Raw genomic sequence first — 19902 nt, forward strand, 5'->3', positions numbered from 1 at the left:
CTGTATGGGGGAGCTGTTAATCAGGTCTTTCATGGTGTATCCTGTTTGCTAGGTTCCTCTCAGTCAGCGATTGAGCAAAGTAATTTTTTGAGGGTGTTTGCAACAACTTTTCAGGAGGGCAGGGTCCACGAAACCATATTTTTGGTCTGGAAGCAATCCACAGGTTCTCATCTTCTGTGAAAACAAAAGAACCTCTTTTCCAAAGCATCATATCCTTAGCCTCAAATTCTGAAGTCATAATACCTTTATAATATCCATGCTGGTTTGGCTTAGCAGCCCACACAATGAGATGTGCCTCTGTACTTAGCTCCTTCAAAATCAAAACATTCAAAGAAAACACAATAATATACAGAATCTAGGCTCTCTGTGAATTTTCCATTTTTATGTGGCTTATTTTTTCTTTTAATCTATAATTATCTGTACTCTGTCTCTTTAAAGACTTTACCCTTTTTTAAAGCATTAACTTTACTTAATGACTTTTTAATACTCTTTTTCTTCTCTCTCCCAAGCCTACATATGTCTATCTAACTCTATGACCCATTTAGAGGTCTTTTATGTCTGAATCTGTGCTATTGCATTGTCTTTAATTCTATACTGTCTTGAAGAGCTTTTAAAATGCTAAGCTCTTAAGAATCTAAGCTGTGACATTCCTAGGTCAAAAACAGGTACTGCCTGCTTGCCACGCCCAGTCCAACATGGCAGAGCCACTTGTGCTTCTGAGCCATGCACAAAGTACTAGCATGGCGGAGCTGGTCTGGATGTTGGCTCCACCACTCTCCAATTTCAAAATGATGAAAGTACCATTTCTGCTAGTTCAGGGGCCGCCAGGTAGGAGCCACACTCAGCACTTTAACTCTGAGGCTGAGCATGTGGCACATAAACTCTTTCTTTCTAAGTTACAACCAAATCTGCCACACAAAGAACTGCTCAGCCTGGAAACATCTCTGTGTATGGCGGCAGAAATCCACCATGCTCTTCTGCCTGTGCACACCTAGTAGATCTGATCCTGCCCCCTGCTCAGGTAGGGAGTGCTGAGCCATTGGCATGGCCTCAGAGTACTTTGTTCCCGAGTGGGCACAGCAACATTCAAGCCCACAAATGCTCCATAGCCGGAGTTTGCACCGGTGGCAAAGCCCAGGAAGCCTTGTCTTAAAATGGCGTGGCTTTTTTTTCTGCTGTTATTGCCAAGTCAGGAAATCTCTCTGCGGCAGCCCACCAACAAACAGCAAAAGGCTGTCTTAAACTCTGTTTTTTTTTTTCTGTGTGTCTAGCATTCCTTTTCAAGCCCTCTCAGGTTTTATGTGGTGTTAGTTAACCAAGTTGGGCACCATTCTGTTGTAGATGGAGCAGTGGGCTGTGTCCCACCACCCGGCTAGCTTATACCCCAAAATAATCACACAGAAATTGTATTAATTGAATTGCTGCCTGACTCACTAGCTCTAGCATCTTATTGGCTAACACTCACATCTTGATTAAACCCATTTCTAATAATCTGTATGTCACCACAAGGTCATGGCTTACCGGGAAAGATTCAGCATGTCTGACCTGGTGGCTGGCTCCATGGCAGCTATCTCAGCCTGCCTTCCCAGCATCCTGTTCTGTCTACTCCACCCACCTAAGAGCTGCCCTATCAAAAGGCCAAGGCAGCTTCTTTATTCAATCAATGAAAACAACACATAGAAAGAAGACCCTCCTATATCAGGAATCACTTGTGCTAATGTCTGGGGGCCCATTATAATAACAGATATGTTCCAGGAATGAAAGTGAGTGTGCACACTCCAGTCAGATGTGAAGTATCTCTTATGGGCTTACATGTTGCAAAACTTGTTTAGGGAGACTGAGGAACATTTAGGAGGTGGAGCCTCCTCACTGTGGGGTCATTGTTAGGGAGGAGGGATGGGGGTTTAGAGTCCAGCCCTGCTTCATCCCTACTTCCTGATACCCTGGATATGAACAAATAGCCTCATGCATCAGCATCTGCAGACAAGAGCCACTCAGCATCCTGTGTCTTCCTGATCACTATGGACTATCCTTTCAGATCATGATCCCGAATAAAACCCTCTGTCGTTAAGTTGCTTCTTGTCTAATATTTGTTATCAACAACATGAACAAAAACTAGTATAGGGAAACTTAGTGTTTTTGACACACATCCATAGAGGCCCATGCATGTGATGGATGGTACACACAACCATGGACCTGTTGACAGTTGCAACAACTTCTCTACTATCCCTTTGCCTCTAGGATGCTTCCCATCAAACCCACATTCCATGTTCTGTTAATGGTTATTCCAAATTACAGCTGTGGCCATTTCATTCTCTAAACAAAAGTCCTTCATGCTCTTCTTTGCTAACAGAGCACAACTCAAACCCCTTAGCCCATCTTATAAGGTCTTACATGATTACCCATGTGCCCTTCTTTATCTTTCTGTCTTTGATTTTGTATCTCCTGTGGTTCTTCAGGAGGTGAATTTCCCCTCCCCCATGACATTCCCTTTGGGAACTCCTATTATATTTCTTCCTTTAAGTTGTTCCAAAGGCAGTTTTATGCTTTTATCTTTTCTCTTCTTCTCCAAGACAACAGGAAGATCTCTTCCACAACATTCTGGAGCCATCCCTTTCACTCCACAACAAGAGACTGCACTGTGCTGACCTTGTTTCTGGTTCCCCATCCATCCCACATCTCATTCTGATGCCACTGAGGGTGAAAAATTTTGTGAACAGACTCCAGATCTCACACAGGTGCTACTATGCCAGAGAGGGGTAGAATGCATCCTTATTAAACTGATGAACTAGAAGGTGTTCACATCTCTAGCAAGAGATTCTGTGGGGAAAACCTAAAGAATTATTTCTCTCATATAGTGGACAAGGTCATTCTTGTTCGAAGGACCAGTGATACAGGCAGTGAATTAATAATTCTGAGCACCCTTCAGGCTGTTCTTTTTCCGTGTTAGTTAACCTTTCCAAGTCCTTGACACTAACACAATTATATCCATCTAGCCTGAATGATTTCTTCCCCTTACCAGACTGAACACAGCATGGGAAGCCTTGGTTAGATTGTGGATATTGATCTTCTTTACATTGAGCTAAAATAGACTCTGTTCTCATTATTCCTGGTACCATGAAGCCAACTGAACACTGAGCTAGCAAGTGCAGAAGAATTATTACTTCAGCCATAGATATAGAATGAGATACTGATGATCTCTGGCTATAATATTTTTGTCAACTATATAATGCTTAAACTTGTCTCTTTTCCCCTTCCATTTATGTGAATGTTGTACACACATGCATGTGCTTGCATGTATATGCTCATCCATGTACACATGTATGTGTGCATATGGGATCCAAAGACCACTCTCAGGTGGTTTCCTCTATTATTCTCTATTGTATTCTTTTATGCAAGGTCTCTCATAGAACCCAGAGCTTGCCATTTCAACCCCTGTCTGTCTTTGCTCTGCTCTCCACAGGGAAGACTGACAGATGTGTACCACTATGCTTGAGTCTTCTATGGGTACTTAGAATCTGAACTCAAATCCCCATGCTTACAAGGCAAGCACTTTACCCTCTAGGGCATCTCTCCATCCACTAGCCTTGTCTTTATATGTATGTCTCGATAATGATACCTTTATACTACTGCATGTTGGTTTATTTTGTTCAGTCACTGGTATTGAACTTATAGCTAAGCACTTCGCGTATGGATGAAAGAAGCATCTATAAAATTCCTACTGCTTCTGTAATGTGTCTAACATCCTTGTGATAGGGACCTGAGACAACACTTCACGATTACGCCTGGGGAGCCTTTTGAACAGCAAAATCACTGGTAAAGAACAAAAACATGGAGAGTATGGAAATACCGTGGCTGAGGAAAAGACACAATATAAGAATTGAGGAGAGAAGGCAAAGGTTAGTCTAGTTGGGCCTTAGGTGGACACACACTCATTACATCACTCCGTGTTTTCTGTGTTGTGTTCTGTTCTGTGCATACGTGTAAATGGATCACATGTGCCACGTTTTAGGCTTTCAGTTGTATTGCAGTAAAGAGAGCCGTTCACAGACACAGAATCCATAAATCATCAAAATCAGCTAAGTATGCATTTGAAATGTTCTAATTAAATGGAGGAGTGTGAAGGGGCAAAGTTACTGTAGCCGGAGGCTTTTCTGCATCCCTCCCAGTCTCACAGCCACTAGAAAACAATCCCCTGATATTCATTACAATTGTTTGGCCGATGGCTCAGACTTATTACTACTGGCTAGCTATGACATATAAATTATCCCGTATCTATTAATCTGTGTACTGCCACATGACCTGTAGCTTCCTGGTAATGCTCTGGAATCTTACTCCTGTGGCAGTTGCTGGCATTTTCCTTGACCCCGCCTTCCTTCTCCCTATATCTCTGCTGGGATTTCCCACCTAGCTATATTCAGTCCTGCCATAGGCCAAAGCAGCTTTATTCTTCAACCAATAAAAGCAACACATATTTGCAGTGTACAGAAGGGTATCCCACATCAAGTTACCTTATCTATTAAAATAAAGAGACAAAACATGAACAAAGATTTTCTAAGATATGAAGCCCCTGACTGCAGAGAGTGCTGCTCTCTGAGTGGTAAAAACCTGCTCAGGTGAGTTCTGTGCTTGTCTCAGCTCACTCCTGAAGGATGGTTTCAGAAGACCCTCAACACCAGTGCAGGAGAGAGTCCAGGCATCTCTAAGGTTTGTGAAGAATTCACACATCTTAGAGAACAATGATGGTGTGCAAGGCCAATGACTACCAAGGTAGAATTGCACAAAGAGTACCCCAGATTTCCAAAGAGGGTCTCCCACGTGCTGAGCTGATCACCCTCATGTAGGTGGGAGTCAACTCTAAGAACTGGAGAAGTATGTCAGCAGTGATCTAGGGGATAGTCATTATAGTTCAGGAAGGCCCAGGAATAGTGTTTTCTCCCTCTGTTTAGACTAGAAAGCTCATTTCATGAAGTGCTGGATGAAGAGTTAAGAAGGAATTACTCTGAGATGATTTTATTTCTAGTCTAAATGCTCATGTGATTCTGATTAATAGTCTAAACAGAACTCTAAATTGCTGGGCTATTTTAAAATAACTATGTTCAGAACAAAGCTCTAAAATATTTACTGGAATACAAAGCACTCACTATCTTATGTAATAACATTCACATTGTCTAAAATTCAGTAACAAAAAGTTCCAGGCAGGGGAAAAAGATATGATCTATAATGAAAAGTAAAAAGCTTCCATAAAAATTAACCACAAAATGGCACAGGGGATTGCGTGGTGGATTATTTACGATTATTGAGCTTATGTGTCAAATATTCAAGAACCTAAAGCAGAAATTGCATATGGAGAAGAAGTTTACAAAAAGATACAAAAGCATTTCTAAATGAAAACCCGTAAGTGTCTGAAGTTAAGCACATAGTGCACGAGGATGGAACGCATTCAGCCTTGCAGAAGGCATTGCTGGTGAGTTTGAAGTCCTATCACTATAAAGAACTCAAAATGAAATGCAGAAGACTGGAAAAAATGACTAGGGCTTTAGAGCCACCAACGTCAAGCAACCAATTAAGAAGAGTAATTGGAGTTTCTAAAGAAGTGGGTGAGAAGAAATGTATTTAGGGGAAAATATTCAAGTCCACCCTGACAGTTCCTGCCTCTAATCCCATTGTTGGCCTTGGGTCTGAGTGAAGCTTAGGCTATATGGCAAGATTCTTCTTTCAAACAAATATCTAAAACCCAATGTCCTGCTTAGTTTTTTGTTGACTCGATACAAGTTAGAGCCTTTTGACAAGAGGGGATCTCAGTGGAGAAAAGGCCTCCCCTGGACTGTCCAGTAGGCAAGCCTGTGGGACATTTTCTTGATTAATGATTAATATGGGAGGGCTGAGCCCAAAGCAGATGATGATCTCTTGGGCAAGTGTTCCTCGGTGCTGCAAGAATGCAAGCTGGATGATCCAGAAGGAAGAAGCCACTAAGCAGTATTCCTCAAAGGCCACTGCTTCAGATCCTGCTTTGACTCTGCTCTGAGTGTTGCAAACTTACATAAACCCAGATAACCCCCTTTTTTCCCAAGCTGTTTTTGGTCACAGTGTTTTACTACACAATGAAAAAGTCACTGAGACACCTGTCCCACAATAACAGCAACAAATCCAAACAAAAAGCACCCCTCCTGCAATAAAATAATTAAGTGAATTGTAATCATAGGGTTTAGGAACACAAATGATGTTGACACATAGTTTACATGGACAAACCAAATCAATTGTAAACAATGAAATAATAGAAGCAGTATGGAATTTCTAAAAAGAAAAATAAGTAGGAGTGAAATGTAAGACAACAGGAATGGGAAAATGGAAGTTTGTAAGGTTCATAAATCCTAAGGAAGTGTTCTGACATGAAGGAATTGTGTGACAGATACATACATCTAATAAAATTCAAGGATCCGGTAGCTTATGGGCCAACAAAGATGTAGCATGGAACTCTAAAAATACCCAGTCAAGAAGAGGACTGTACACGAGTAAGAAGAGAAAAAGAAGGGAAGAAAGAAATCATATAAATAATTTCCAAAGTGGAAAATTTATATTCATGAATACTAATGAACACTTAATCATGAAAGGCTCAAACATTCAATTGAAAGGGAAAAATGCCAGATTGAATAAAAAAAATAAGATTGGACTAGATATTGACTACAAGACACATGTGTTTAATAGGAAGATAAAAGGAGAAGAAATTGACAGAAGGAGGAGGAGGAAATACCCTGTGTTAGCATATTCACCACCATCAGATTTCAGCCAAGAGCTCTCCGCAGTCAGCATTATTATAAGGGATAAAGTATGAGTTTTGAATAAAAAGTTGTTGATTTATTAAGAATATGTATCCATTAAAAATACTTCAAGACTGGGGTTAAAGTTAAGCTGATAAAGTGCTTACCTCGAGAGCCCAAGAACCAGAGTTCAAATCCCTGGAATCCGTGAATAAGCAGGGTGTGCCTGGTGACCCAGTTGCAATTCCAGTGCATAGGAGGCATATAAAGGAAATTTCAGGATCAAGGCTAACTAGCCAGACTAGCCAAAATGGCAAGTTCCAAAGTCATTGGTATACCCTTCCTTAATATAAGGTAAAGAGTGACTGAGGAAGATGCCTAGTATTAACCTTGGGCCCCCATATGCATGTGTTTGTAAACACACACATATCCCAATACACACTACATATGTATGTAAAAGGGCTTCAAAATACATAAAGAAAAAATAATATAATTACAACAGAAACAAAATATCAACTATAATGAGAAATTTCAGTGCATTTCTCTCATTAGTTGATAAATCAGTACATATAACTGATAAATATATAGATTAAATCCTTAAACAGTATTTAAGCCAATGATATTTTGAACAGACAACCAACGGCAACACAGAATAGTCACACTTTTATGCAAAGCTGGAACTTCCTCTGAGATCCTAAAATAAAGAATGGAAAAGCTAAAATAAATTGAAAGATTTCAAGTATGACTAAGTTTGTTCTTTGTATTTTAATTAAATTAGAAATCAATAGCAGAAAGATAAGTATATGAAAATTTCTTAAACATATGAAAACTAAATAGCCAACTTCTGAACAATTTTTAGGTCAAGAAAGAAATCAAGGGAAAAGTAGACAACATTCTGAGTTAAACAGATTTGAGCATTATCCCTGTCCCAATCTGGTAGTACCAATGAGGAGAATTAACCAGTGAGTGGGCTTAGAAGTTATGTAATAGACTTCAGTGGATACATCCATTTATATATAACTAAAATTGTCTCAAACCAAAGAGCTTAATTTTTCCCTCTAGAAACTAAAACAGGTCGGAATAAATGGAGCAGAATAAACAAAAAAAAAAGAGTCAAACAAACGTCAATAAGACAATTGAGAAATACAAATAAACAAAAGCTAATAAAATTCCTTGTGAGGGTGAAACAAAATTGTCAAACTTCTGGTCAGACTAGAGAGAGAAAAGTATGACAAATATCAGAAATAAGAATTGATATCATTGTAAACCACATAAATCTTAAAATGATAATTATATGACAATTTAACTACCTATATTAGGGCTAATAGATGCAAAAATGATAAAAATAACTCAAATAGCTCTATCTATCTGTCTGTCTATCTATCATCTATATATCTGTCATTTATCATCTATCTATCTATCTATCATCTATCTATCTATCTATCTATCTATCTATCTATCTATCTTTCATCTATCTATCTGGTGTGAGTGAGTGTGTGTGTGTGTGTGTGTGTGTGTGTGTGTGTGTGTGTGTGTATGTATTATATGTGTGCAGGTTCCTGGGGTGGCAAAAGAGTAGGGTGTTGGTCCCCTGGAGCTGGAGTTACAGCCACTGGGGACTGCCATGTATGAGAACAGAATGCTGTCCTAACCTGTAAGCCATCTCTCCTTTGATAGTTTACCTGGAGGTAGGCAGTATCACCATGTGGATACCTGCTCTGAAAAGAACAAAGAAGAGAAAGGGAGTCAGGCACCGTGGTACCTCTCTCTGATTCTGCCTCCGCATCTAGGACTGCCTTCACCCTCACACCTCCCCTGCTATCATAGACTACAGCCCCTAGACAGTGAGCCCAAATAAGTTCTCTCTACCCTCACACTAAGACTCTGAATAACTCCCTCCCACCTTTAAAACAGGGGCCCAAAGAAACCTGTCCTACTTTAAGCCACGAGCCCAACAAACCTTTTCTATTTTAAGTTGGTTTTGTTTGGCAGTTTGTTACAGTAGTGGAAAAAGAGATATACAAACCTGAAATGATAGCTCAAGACATTGATTCTGACACTTTATGTTTTCAAAGAACATGACCTGGTGACATTTTACCTACAAATCTAAGATGGAATTAACATTTGAATGCCAATCAATGCAATTCACTGCATTGACAGTTTTAAACTGAAACCATATTACTGTGTTGACAGACTAAGGAAAAGCATCCGGCAGCATCCATGCTCTATTATGGGAATTCTCTTAGAAAATTAAAAATTAATTGAAATAAAATAAATGGTGTTGGTACAAAAGCGACAGTTAACACCACACTCAGTGGTAAGGGCAATCTCAATGAAGTGTAAGGGTGATCTACTAATCAACAGTTACGAAGCTTACAGCTAATGTCATACTTGCATGCATGGCCCTGACACAGTGCTGGAAACAAGTCAAGGATCCCAGTCACTTTGTCTGAAAAACAGTAGCAGTGGGGAGTGGGGTGCTGTCTCTTCTGATTGGCTGGATTGGCTGGGATGTTTCAAACTGTTCTGGCTTCCTGCCAGTAATCCTACACCCCTCAGAGACAAGCCACCAGTGCAAGCCTGGATTTACTTGGTTGTTTCTCTTTTCTGCTCAGTCAGGTTGTCATTCCTGTATTTGCAGCCTGTGTTGTTGGTATAAGTCCATTTATGACTGTTGTGTGATTGTTCTGACACATTTATACTAATCTTTAGGCAGTGTTCCTCTTTGCTTGTCATAGTTTTCTTTATTGGAAAGTTTATTTATTTATTTATATATTTTTAATTTTTTTTTCAAAACTGGGTTTGTCTGTAGTTTTTGGAGTCTGTCCTGGAACTCACTCTGTAGACCAGGCTGGCCTTGAACTCACAGAAATCCACCTGCTTCTGCCTCCTGAGTGCTGGGATTAAAGGCGTGCACCAGACACCACCACCCGGCCTGGAAAGTTTATTTTATCAGCTATAATGCAACTATTTCTACTTTAAAAATTGTGTTCTATCTTTTTACTGTGAATCTATCTGTGTAAGAATTTATGGTAAATTATTTGAAGCTACATATCATCAAGCCGTTTATTTTTAGTACATTCTGAAAAGTCTGTCCTTTGGTTGGTGTAGTCTGACTTTTAAGATTAATTACCAAGTTGTGTGTCCTGAAGTCTGGCATTGTTATTTCCTTTTTTATTTTTTTCTTGATTATAATTCTTCTATTTCTCTCTTCTTCCTATGGAATGCTCGAGCTATTTTTAGTTCTTATTGATTTATTCCTAGTGTTTTGAAGGTACAGTCTTGTGCAGTTTTCATAATGGTAATTCTGGACATGATATCAAACAGAGTAGTGGTGGTGACTGCCTTTTATGATTTTCTAAGTTGTAGAAATCTTACTTTTATTGAGATTTTTTATTTTTTTAATCTCTTCTACTTTTGAATCACAGTGTTGGGGGCTGAGATTGTGGGGTCACTTTTTCAGTCCTTTCATCAGAAGATTTTTTTTTTTTTTTTTTTTTGGTTTTTCGAGACAGAGTTTCTCTGTGGCTTTGGAACGTGTCCTGGAACTAGCTCTTGTAGACCAGGCTGGCCTCGAACTCACAGAGATCCGTCTGCCTCTGCCTCTCGAGTGCTGGGATTAAAGGCGTGCGCCACCACCACCCGGCTCAGAAGATATTTCTAACACTCACAAAGGGCAGTCGTTTCCACCTTTGTATTTAAGATCTTCCCACCTCTCCTTCCTCCCTGTCCATGCTTCCTTCCTGTCTCCCTTCCTTCCTGTCTCCCTTCCTTCCTGTCTCCCTTCCTTCCTGTCTCCCTTCCTTCCTGTCTCCCTTCCTTCCTGTCCCCCTTCTTCCCTATCCCTCCTTCCTTCCTGTCCCAGTTTCCTTCCTGGTATAATTTCTTTTCTGACTTTTTTTTTCCTTATTGAAGAGCTTGTTTCAGCTAATCTTCAAGAGTTAAGTCTGCTACCAGTTCTTTCAGTTTTTCTTTATCTGAGAATGTTCACCCTTCCACTTTGTTTCTGAAGGACAATCTCTCTAGACATGGGACTTTGGTTATCCCTCCCTCCCTTCCTCTATCCCATCCAGAGATGATTTTTTCTAGGCCAGATCAAAAGGTTTACCTCCCATGGGGAAGGTTCAGGTAGGGCTTCCTACTTGATGCCCTTGTCCTGCCTTCTTCCCACGCTACAGTAGCTACGTTTCAGGGTCTGGTTTTGTTGTTCAGGTCTTCCCACTTGTCGCACTCAGACACATTTCATATTCTTTTCTTGTCCCTTGGTTCAACACCCTGCACTTGGTAAACTCTTCATCAATACTAGCCTTGAATTACCTCATCATTCATCCAGGGTATTGGTAAGGCCGGCTGTATTTTTACCATCCTCTGACACACAGACGACCATGTAGTAGCAGTGAGCCTTTCAATGACTTTAGATCTAAAACATGTATTTTGATTTTTCCCCCTTGGGGAGGTGCCTGCTTTTATGGAAATGGAAATGGTTTGGATATAATTTCCTGTTCTGTTGTAATTTTTTTGTGTGTGTTTTTTTCCCTCTTGCACACAGCAAGAAAAAGTACCACTTCCCTTTTTCGGACTTTTGCAAAAAGACTTCTAAAGGATTGGAGAAAGAAGCACAGGCTTTTACATTGCAAAGCAGGCTCTTTGGTATGAGAAGAATCCATAAATGGGTAACTGTTTTATCTCTTGTCACAGAGGTTGGCTCTGAAGCAAATGTTCCTTAATTACGGTTGATAGGGCTGTATAATATGAGAACTGGAGGAGACATTAGAGAACAGCTCGTCCAAAGCCTCTTATGTTACCCATGCAGAAAATGGGACTTATTTAAAGTCATGGTTTGTCTAAAATCACAAAGAAGCCAGCAGTAAGTGGAAAGAGTGGCACAGCAGTTAAGCTGCACCTTTGATTCCAAGAGCCTTGAGTTAAAATCCTAACACTACCATTTGCTGCCTTTATTATCTCCGACAAGACTACAATTCCTTACTTCATCTCCTTCATTTTTTTAAGATTTATTTTATTTAGGTGTGTGTGTGTGCGCGCCATGAGTATGTGGAAGAATCAGATGAGCTAGAGACACCCAAGGTAGGTGTTGGGAACTTAACTCTCATCGCCTGGGAGAGTGCCAAGTGGTCTTATGTACTAAGCCATCTTTTTATCCTGGCTGTGCCTGTTTATTAAGTGGTGTGGAGAATCAACACAATAAGATAATCCATGGTAATAATTAGAGGGTTTCCCCACCATACCTGGGACTATTCAATTTAGCCCAGATGGCTTCGGGCTCTATTTTACAAACAAATTATACTTCTTTTATTAGGTCCAGGTTCTAGTTCCACATAGGAATTCTGCAGACATCTGCTCAGTGTCTTCTCTACACAGAAGTGCTGTGGACACTAGGACGGATGTCAAGTCCTCTTTGTCATCATTCAGCTTGTGATCTTGTGGGGAAGGGACCCCATAAGTAAGAGGATCAGCAGAGAGACAAGGCAGAGGGTGGCAGGTATTCCTCTGCAAAAGATCATCTTATTTCATCAGTCACAATAACATGGCTGAGCATGGGTCATTAGTAGCAAATGACTGTAAGCTCTGATAATTTTCAGAAATTAAGGTTTGTGCTGCATTAAACACCTCTCTTGACCTGTGCCTGGTCAGAGGAGATTACAGGTCGAGAAGTTAAAGAATCTCTCCCTTCGGGGGCATTTGTATCTGTTTAGGCTTAATACACAAGTGGAAGTTTGCTAGTAAATTAAGTCACAGTAAAGTGGCTTAATGTTCATTCAAAGTCAACCTGACATGATGTTTCTGGGGCCGAATGTGGAAAATCTAGTGTTAAGAGCCAGTTCTAATTAAAGAATGATTTGTTTAGGAAGACTCAGTGTGTGTCATATGGAGAAGGGGTGACATGGGAGGTATTGGTTGGGGCTGGATAAGGAAGGAGTGAGGTAGATGCAGTGTTCATTGTAAAATTCTCAAAAATATTTTTTAAATCTTTGTAACATTTATAAAGTGAGAAATGAAGTGATATGGGAAAATGGTGATATGGGGTCAATTTTTATTTATTATTTCAAGATGGTAGCTGGGAAAGCAGTCAAGGGGGTGGGTGAGCATTAGGAAGATCAAGAATACGCTAGCCAATGGCACTTTCTAGTCGGAAGCAGGTGTCAGGGACAGCCCATGATTTGACTTGCTGGAGCATGAACTGAAGGAGGAATGAGAGCAGGAAAGAGACCAATTTTGGGGATGAAATAATTTGGCTTTGACTAGGATGCTGAAGACGATGAGCCTGTTACTTCACACTACAGGAACCAGAACAGAGGCTGAAAGACCGAGGATTATGAGAGTAAATTTTCAGCATTACCACAGTCAACTCTCTCCTTGTCCATCCCTTCATTTTAAAGGCAGCAAAGGTGAACGTATTTATTCAGTGCTGATTTTTGGTTGCAACAATAGCCTTTAAGCAGAGAATATTTATAAAACCATGTTTGTCAGGTGTCATGTGTAGCGCCTACATTACGGGATGATTTGCAAGCCAGATAAGGAGCTGGAGATTTAAACTCATACACACACAGACAGAGAAATGGGGACACGGGTCTTCCTTGAACCAGGAACGCCAACTTTATTGTGCTCTAGGGAAGCTTATATAGGGATCCTAAACTGATAGCCATGCCCCAGCTCTTGGGATTTTCAGCTGTAAAACCCACCAGGAACCATTCCCCTGCCATCAGGAACTCATGAGGGTCTCATGCTCAGAGCAGCTGCAGGCAAAGGCAAAAAAGTTGTTTACTCTGTTCACTTCAGCAGGAAAAAAGATCTGAGGCAGGCAAAGAAAGTCAAGGGGCCAGAGGTCTGCAGCCCCCAACAGTCATGGGTGCAGAATAAGGAAGGGAGCCTACTCTGGCTGTGGCTCTGAAGATTATCATGGCGAGTACCTTGTTGTGTACTCATGTTGACTGATAGCAATTTTGACCTGCCTGCTACAGTCCTGTCTTCACACTGAATAATGACATCCTCTGTCATTTTCAAGAAGAGAAATGTCTAGGACATTCCTCAGTCTGTGAAATACTTCCTCCACGAGTTCTCTGGAGCAGCCTGGGTGGGAAATGAAGAGTCTTTGTGTTGGCTTTTAGCTAGCTTCGCCTGAAGTCCAGGCTTGAGACAGTCTTTAGAGAATGAAAGTAGAGGAGTTGTGTTTTAGAGATTAACTGTTTCTGGACTTTATTTGCATAAGCAAATTAATGAGCTGGAAAGTCTCATTTTTACAAGTGCTACATCCTAAAGACACTACAGGGACAGATGCTTCAGTGTTATTGATGTTTGTTCAAGCTCGTGGAATGCCAAGGAAGCTTCTCTATTTAAAACATGTCTCCTAACTGTTGGCAGCAGCATTTCATTCTCAACAGAGGAGATGACGACGAAGGATGTCTGTCTTTAATTCTGTTTATTTTGGGTTTTCAAACATGCATGTTTAACCCAAGTTTCAGTAAGGCAGGTTGTCTTGTGAAATATGAGTTTCGAAAGTTGATGAATTAAAGCTTACTGTGTCACCCCCTACCCTGAACAGCCTTCTGGATTTCTGTTTTCTCCCTCTGCCCTCCTCCTTCTCTTACTTCCCTCCCCCTTTCTTTTCCTAAATGTTTATTCAGCTCCTATAAAATGTCAGTCACCATTTGTGACCAAATTTAAAAGGATGAGAAATACAAGTTCTGTTCTTAAGGATTCACAAGCTAGTAAAGAAAATGGGTTCATAAAACCCAAGTAAAGAATTACTACACAGCATGGTTGAGTTTGAGTTCCCAGGACCCATCTAAAGCTGGGCATGGCCTTGTATACATATGTAAAATTAGTGCTGTTGGGGATGGGGGCAGGAGGGTGGTGGGGCTTGCTAGCTCTCAGCCTATCTCCATGTTCACCGAGGGATCCTGTATTGATGGATGAGGTATGAAAAAGAGTAGGACTTTTAGCACCCTCCTATGGCTTCTTCATATGTGGATGCCTCCCCCCACATTTACACAGTCACTCACACACAGACTTGTGGACACAAAAAAAGACATACACAAACAAACACAGAGACACACAGATACACACAGATACACAGACATACACATGTGTATATACATAGACATACATAGATGCACACACACAAACTCTCTCTCTCTCTCATACACACAAAAACATGCAAATTTTGCTCTAGATTACATGAGTTACCCTGTATGTCTAGGAGCATGTGACATACCTCTTTAAATTGCCTTTGAATAACTTTAGAATTCCAGCGCAGAATATCTCATCCTCTGGTAAGCATTTGCTAGAAACAAAGCTTTCTAACGATGATCCAAATGACCATTCTTACCCAAACCATAGTTAACTGGTTCTGGTAATTCAGAAGAACCCCTAATGGATGACCAATTCATGATGGCTTACTTTTAAATATCTATGCTACATTTATGCTCCAGTGTGCAGTGCCATCCCTGGAACTCCAAGCTCTTCAAATCAAGTTCCAATAGACTGGCCAGGTCTCCTCCCATGGAATTACATTTCTATGGGAACACAGAGACTAGACCTCCAGAAGGACTTCCAAATCCAGGTTCAGATCAGCTACATTGAGACCAAGCTCATGATTAAGAAATGCTTCCCGGGAGTATCGTGCATGTTGAATTTGGAGCGCAAGCCCATGCATTTGCAACTACATTTCACATCACACTTAATCATCTGATCACTCAGTTTGCAAGTGTAGGAAGAAGGTAGGTTTTCTTCATCTTACTGAAATGTTCCTAGGTGTGGAGTGATTCAGTGTTCCAGTTAATGAAGTTAGTGAGGAACTAAGTGTGGCTATGCAGGAGTCACAGTCCTTCTCCATTCCAGTTCTTTCACAGTCCGGACCTACATATGGTAGGGGAGAGTGGCATCTGAGGAGGACGATATTTGTAAGTCACTATGACAAGCATTTGTCAGAACACTGAGTGGAGATGAGTGATAAGTGCCAAAGAAACATACCTTCCTGATTATGAGAGAGTTATATACTCTAGCAGTCCACAAACAAAACTCCCACAATGCTATGGAAACCATCCATTTGTGCATTCAAACAATGTGTTTTAAAAATCCCAGGAGACACAAGAAGCCTTTAAGGCACTGGGAAATAGCAGTGAACAAAACAAATAAAACCTGCTCTCATCAGGCAGTAGTCCAGGATTGGGAGTCAGGGAACAAATAAGTTTCAGTGAAACATAATAATAGGCAAGATGAGTTCTATAGAGCCCTGCTGTTGTTGGAGGCTGCTTGTTCATTCCTGGCTGCTTAGACCCAAAATAATGACCAAGAAACTATGTTATTTGCAATACTGTTTGGTCAATAGCTTAAGCGTATTTCTAGCAAGCTCTTATATTCTAAACTAACCCATCTTCGTTAATCTGTGTATCACCACAAGGTCGTGGCCTACTGGCCAAGTTTCAGCAGGCTCCGGCTGAGGCATCTTTCTCCTGTTGGCAGCTACATGGCTTTTCCTTGACTCCACCTACTCTCTCCTCATCTATCTGCTTGGAATTCCTGTCTTGCCCTATTCTGCCAAACCACTGGCAGGAACAGCTTTATTCATTAACTAATAAGTGCAACACATAGACAGAAGGGCTTTCCACACCATTTCCCCTTTTTGTTTAAATAAAAAGGAAGGTTTTAACTTTAACATAGTAAAATTACATACGACAAAACAGGTATCAAGCAAGAATTACAGTTACAATATTTATATCTACTTTATCTTTTATCATAACTAAGGAAAACTATAATTATAACTATCTATTCTTCAACTCCATCAAAGATTCCAGAAGGATATAATACTACCTAAGTAAACAGGAAGTGCATTATAGAAAACTTCCTAAACTCTAGAATTGACAGAGACATTTTGCTGCCTGAAGAGTCACCCAAAGTTCTTCTGTAACACTGTGGACACACATCTGCAACCTTCTAGCCCAAAGTATCCGGCAGACTTTTCCGTGAAGCAGGAAATTGCAGAGACAGTTTCAACTATATTGTTAGTTTGTCAGTCACTTTCTTCTGTGTCCTGCAGAATGTCTGGTAGACTCTTTCACAAAGCAGGAACCCTGAAGGGCTGTCTCACCTTCTTTTTTTAATTTTATTTTTTAAAAGAAAGCAAACTATCTTTTATATTATACATACCAATTCAAGTTCCTACTCCCTTTCCTCCTTTCATTCCTTCCACATACCCTCCCACTCCTCTCCTATCTACTCATCAGAGAGGGTAAAGAACATTGCTTTGGGGAAAGTCCAAGACCCTCCCTACTATATCTAGGCTGAGCAAGGTATCCATCTAAAGAGAATAGATTCCCAAAATGCCAATACATGCAGTAAGAATAAATCCTTTTGCCACTGCCAGTGGCCACTCAGTCTGCCTCAGCCATGCAACTGTCAACCATAGTCACAGGGACTAGTTTGGACCTATGCTTGTTCCTTCCCAGCCTGGCTGGTGTTGGTGAGCTCCCATGAACTCAGGTATAATGTTTCAGTGGGCGTTCCCATCTTGACCTCTTTACTCATATTCTCATTCCTCCTACTCTTCAACTGGACCTTGGACGTTCAGTCCAGTACCCCGATACGGGTCTCTAAATGGGTTACAGAACTAAACAGAGAATTCTGAACAGAAGAATTTCAAATGGCCTGAAGATGCTTAAGAAATGTTCAACATTCTTAGCCATCAGGGAAATGCAAATCAAATCAATTCTGAGATACCAGCCTACACCTATCAGAATGGCTAAGATCAAAAACACCAATGAGAGCTTATGCTGGAGAGGATGTGGAGTAAGGGGAATACTCATCCATTGCTATTGGGAATGCAAACTTGTACAACCACTTTTAAAATCAGTATGGTGATTTCTCAAAAAAAAAATGGGAATCAACCTGTCTCAGGATCCAGCAATACCGCTCTTGGGCATATACCCAAAAGATGCTCAATCAAACTACAAAGACATTTGTTCAACTATGTTCATAGTAGCATTATTTGTAATAGCCAGAACTGGAAACAACGTAGAAGCCCCTCAACTGAAGAATGGATAAAGAAAATGTAACACATTTACACATTGGAGTACTACTCAGCCAGTGGTAAAAAACAATGACATCTTAAATTTTACTTGAAAATGAATGGAACTAGAAAACACTATCCTGAGTGAGTTAACCCAGATCCAAAAAGATAAATATGGTATGTACTCACTCATAAGTGTATACTAGTTATAAACAAAGGATATTGAGCCTATAGTTCATGAGATTAGAGAAACTAAGTAATAAGGTGAACCCTAAGATAAACATATATAGATCCACCTGAAAATTTGAAATAGACAAGATCACCTGACAAAATTGGGAGTGTGGGGGTGAAGGAAAAAGGGAGGGTAGAAAGGGAAGAGGAGGGGAGAAGGGGTGGATGAGGAGAACTTGAGGGAACAGGTAGTTGAGATGGAGGAAGGACAGAGATGAGAGCAAGATATCAAGCAAGATATCTTGATTGAGAGAGCCATTATGGGGTTAGTTATTATTAAATATTTTCCACCTCCTCCCCACCTCCCATTTCCCTCTTCCTCCTCTCCACTCCCCTCCCTCTCCCTCTCCAGTCCAAAGAGCAGTCAGGGTTCCCTGCCCTGTGGGAAGTCCAAGGTCCTCCCCCATCCATCCAGGTCCAGGAAGGTGTTCATCTAAACAAACTAGGCTCCCTCAAAGCCAGTACATGCAGTAGGATCAAAACCCAGTGCCATTGTCCTTGGCTTCTCAGTCAGCCCTCATTGTCCGCCATGTTCAAAGAGTCCGGTTTGATCCCATGCATTTTCAGTCCCAGTCAAGCTGGCCTTGTTGAGCTCCCATTAGATCAGCCTCGCTGTCTCAGTGGGTGGGCACACCCCTCTCAGTCCTGACTTCCTTGCTCATGTTCTCCCTCCTTCAGCTCCTCATTTGGGCCTTGGGAGCTCAGTCCAGCACTCCAATGTGAGTCTCTGTCTCTATCTCCATCCATCGCCAGATGAAGCTTCTATGGTGATATGCAAGATATTCATCAGAATGGCTATAGGAAAGGGCCATTTCAGACTCCCTCTCCTCAGCTGCCCAAGGAACTAGCTGGGGACATCTCCATGGTTACCTGGGAACTTCTCTAGAGTCAAGTCTCTTGCCAACCCTAAAATGGCTCCCTGAATTAAGAAATCTTCTTCCCTGTTCCCCTATCCACCCTTCCTCCATTCCAACCATCCCATTCCCCCAGGGTCTCCCCCATCCTCCCCTCCTCACTTTTCTCTCCCCATCTTCCCATCTCCTTTTACCCCCACCCCATCCCCACCCCCCAGTTTCCAATTTTTGCCTGGCAATCTTGTCTCCTTCTTACATCCAGAAGGATAACTATATGTTTTTCTTTGGGTTCACCTTCTTATTTAGCTTCTTTAGGATCACAAATTATAGGCTTACTGACCTTTATTTATGTCTAGAATCCACTTTTGAATAAGTACATACCAAATTCATCTTTTTGGGTCTGGGTTACCTCACTCAGAATAGTTTTTTCTATTTCCATCCATTTGCATGCAAAGTTCAAGATGCCATTGTTTTTTTACCGCTGAGTAGTACTCTAATGTGTATATATTCCACACTTTCTTTATCCATTCTTCCATTGAAGGGCATCTAGGTTGTTTCCAGGTTCTGGCTATTACAAATAATGCTGCTGTAAACATAGTTGAACAAATGCTTTTGTAGTATGATAGGGCATCTCTTGGGTTTTTAAATGAGCTGCATAAACACAATGCCTAAATCAAGAGTAGAAATATATATAACAAAATTGATCTTAAATTTGTATCAATAAACAAAGATCCATACTATTGCAAAGTATCAATCTCTATACCATATCTGCCTTTAAATGTAATGTAAAGTAACATTTATAAACAATATTTTGGAATTTGGGCATAGTTCCCTCTAAACTGCTTCCTGTTTTTGTTCAGTGAAATAATTTGAAGGGGTGTTCATAGCAACCTTTCAGGGATTCTTGGTCCTGTCTGGAAGAAAACCACAGGTTCTTATCCTCTGTGAAAACAAAAGAAAAACCTCTTTTCCAAAGTAACAAATACTTGGACTCAAATTTTAAGTCAATATATCTTTAAAATATATTTGT

The sequence above is a fragment of the Arvicola amphibius genome, chromosome 2 (assembly GCF_903992535.2).
Source record: "Arvicola amphibius chromosome 2, mArvAmp1.2, whole genome shotgun sequence".
Taxonomy (NCBI): domain Eukaryota; kingdom Metazoa; phylum Chordata; class Mammalia; order Rodentia; family Cricetidae; genus Arvicola; species Arvicola amphibius.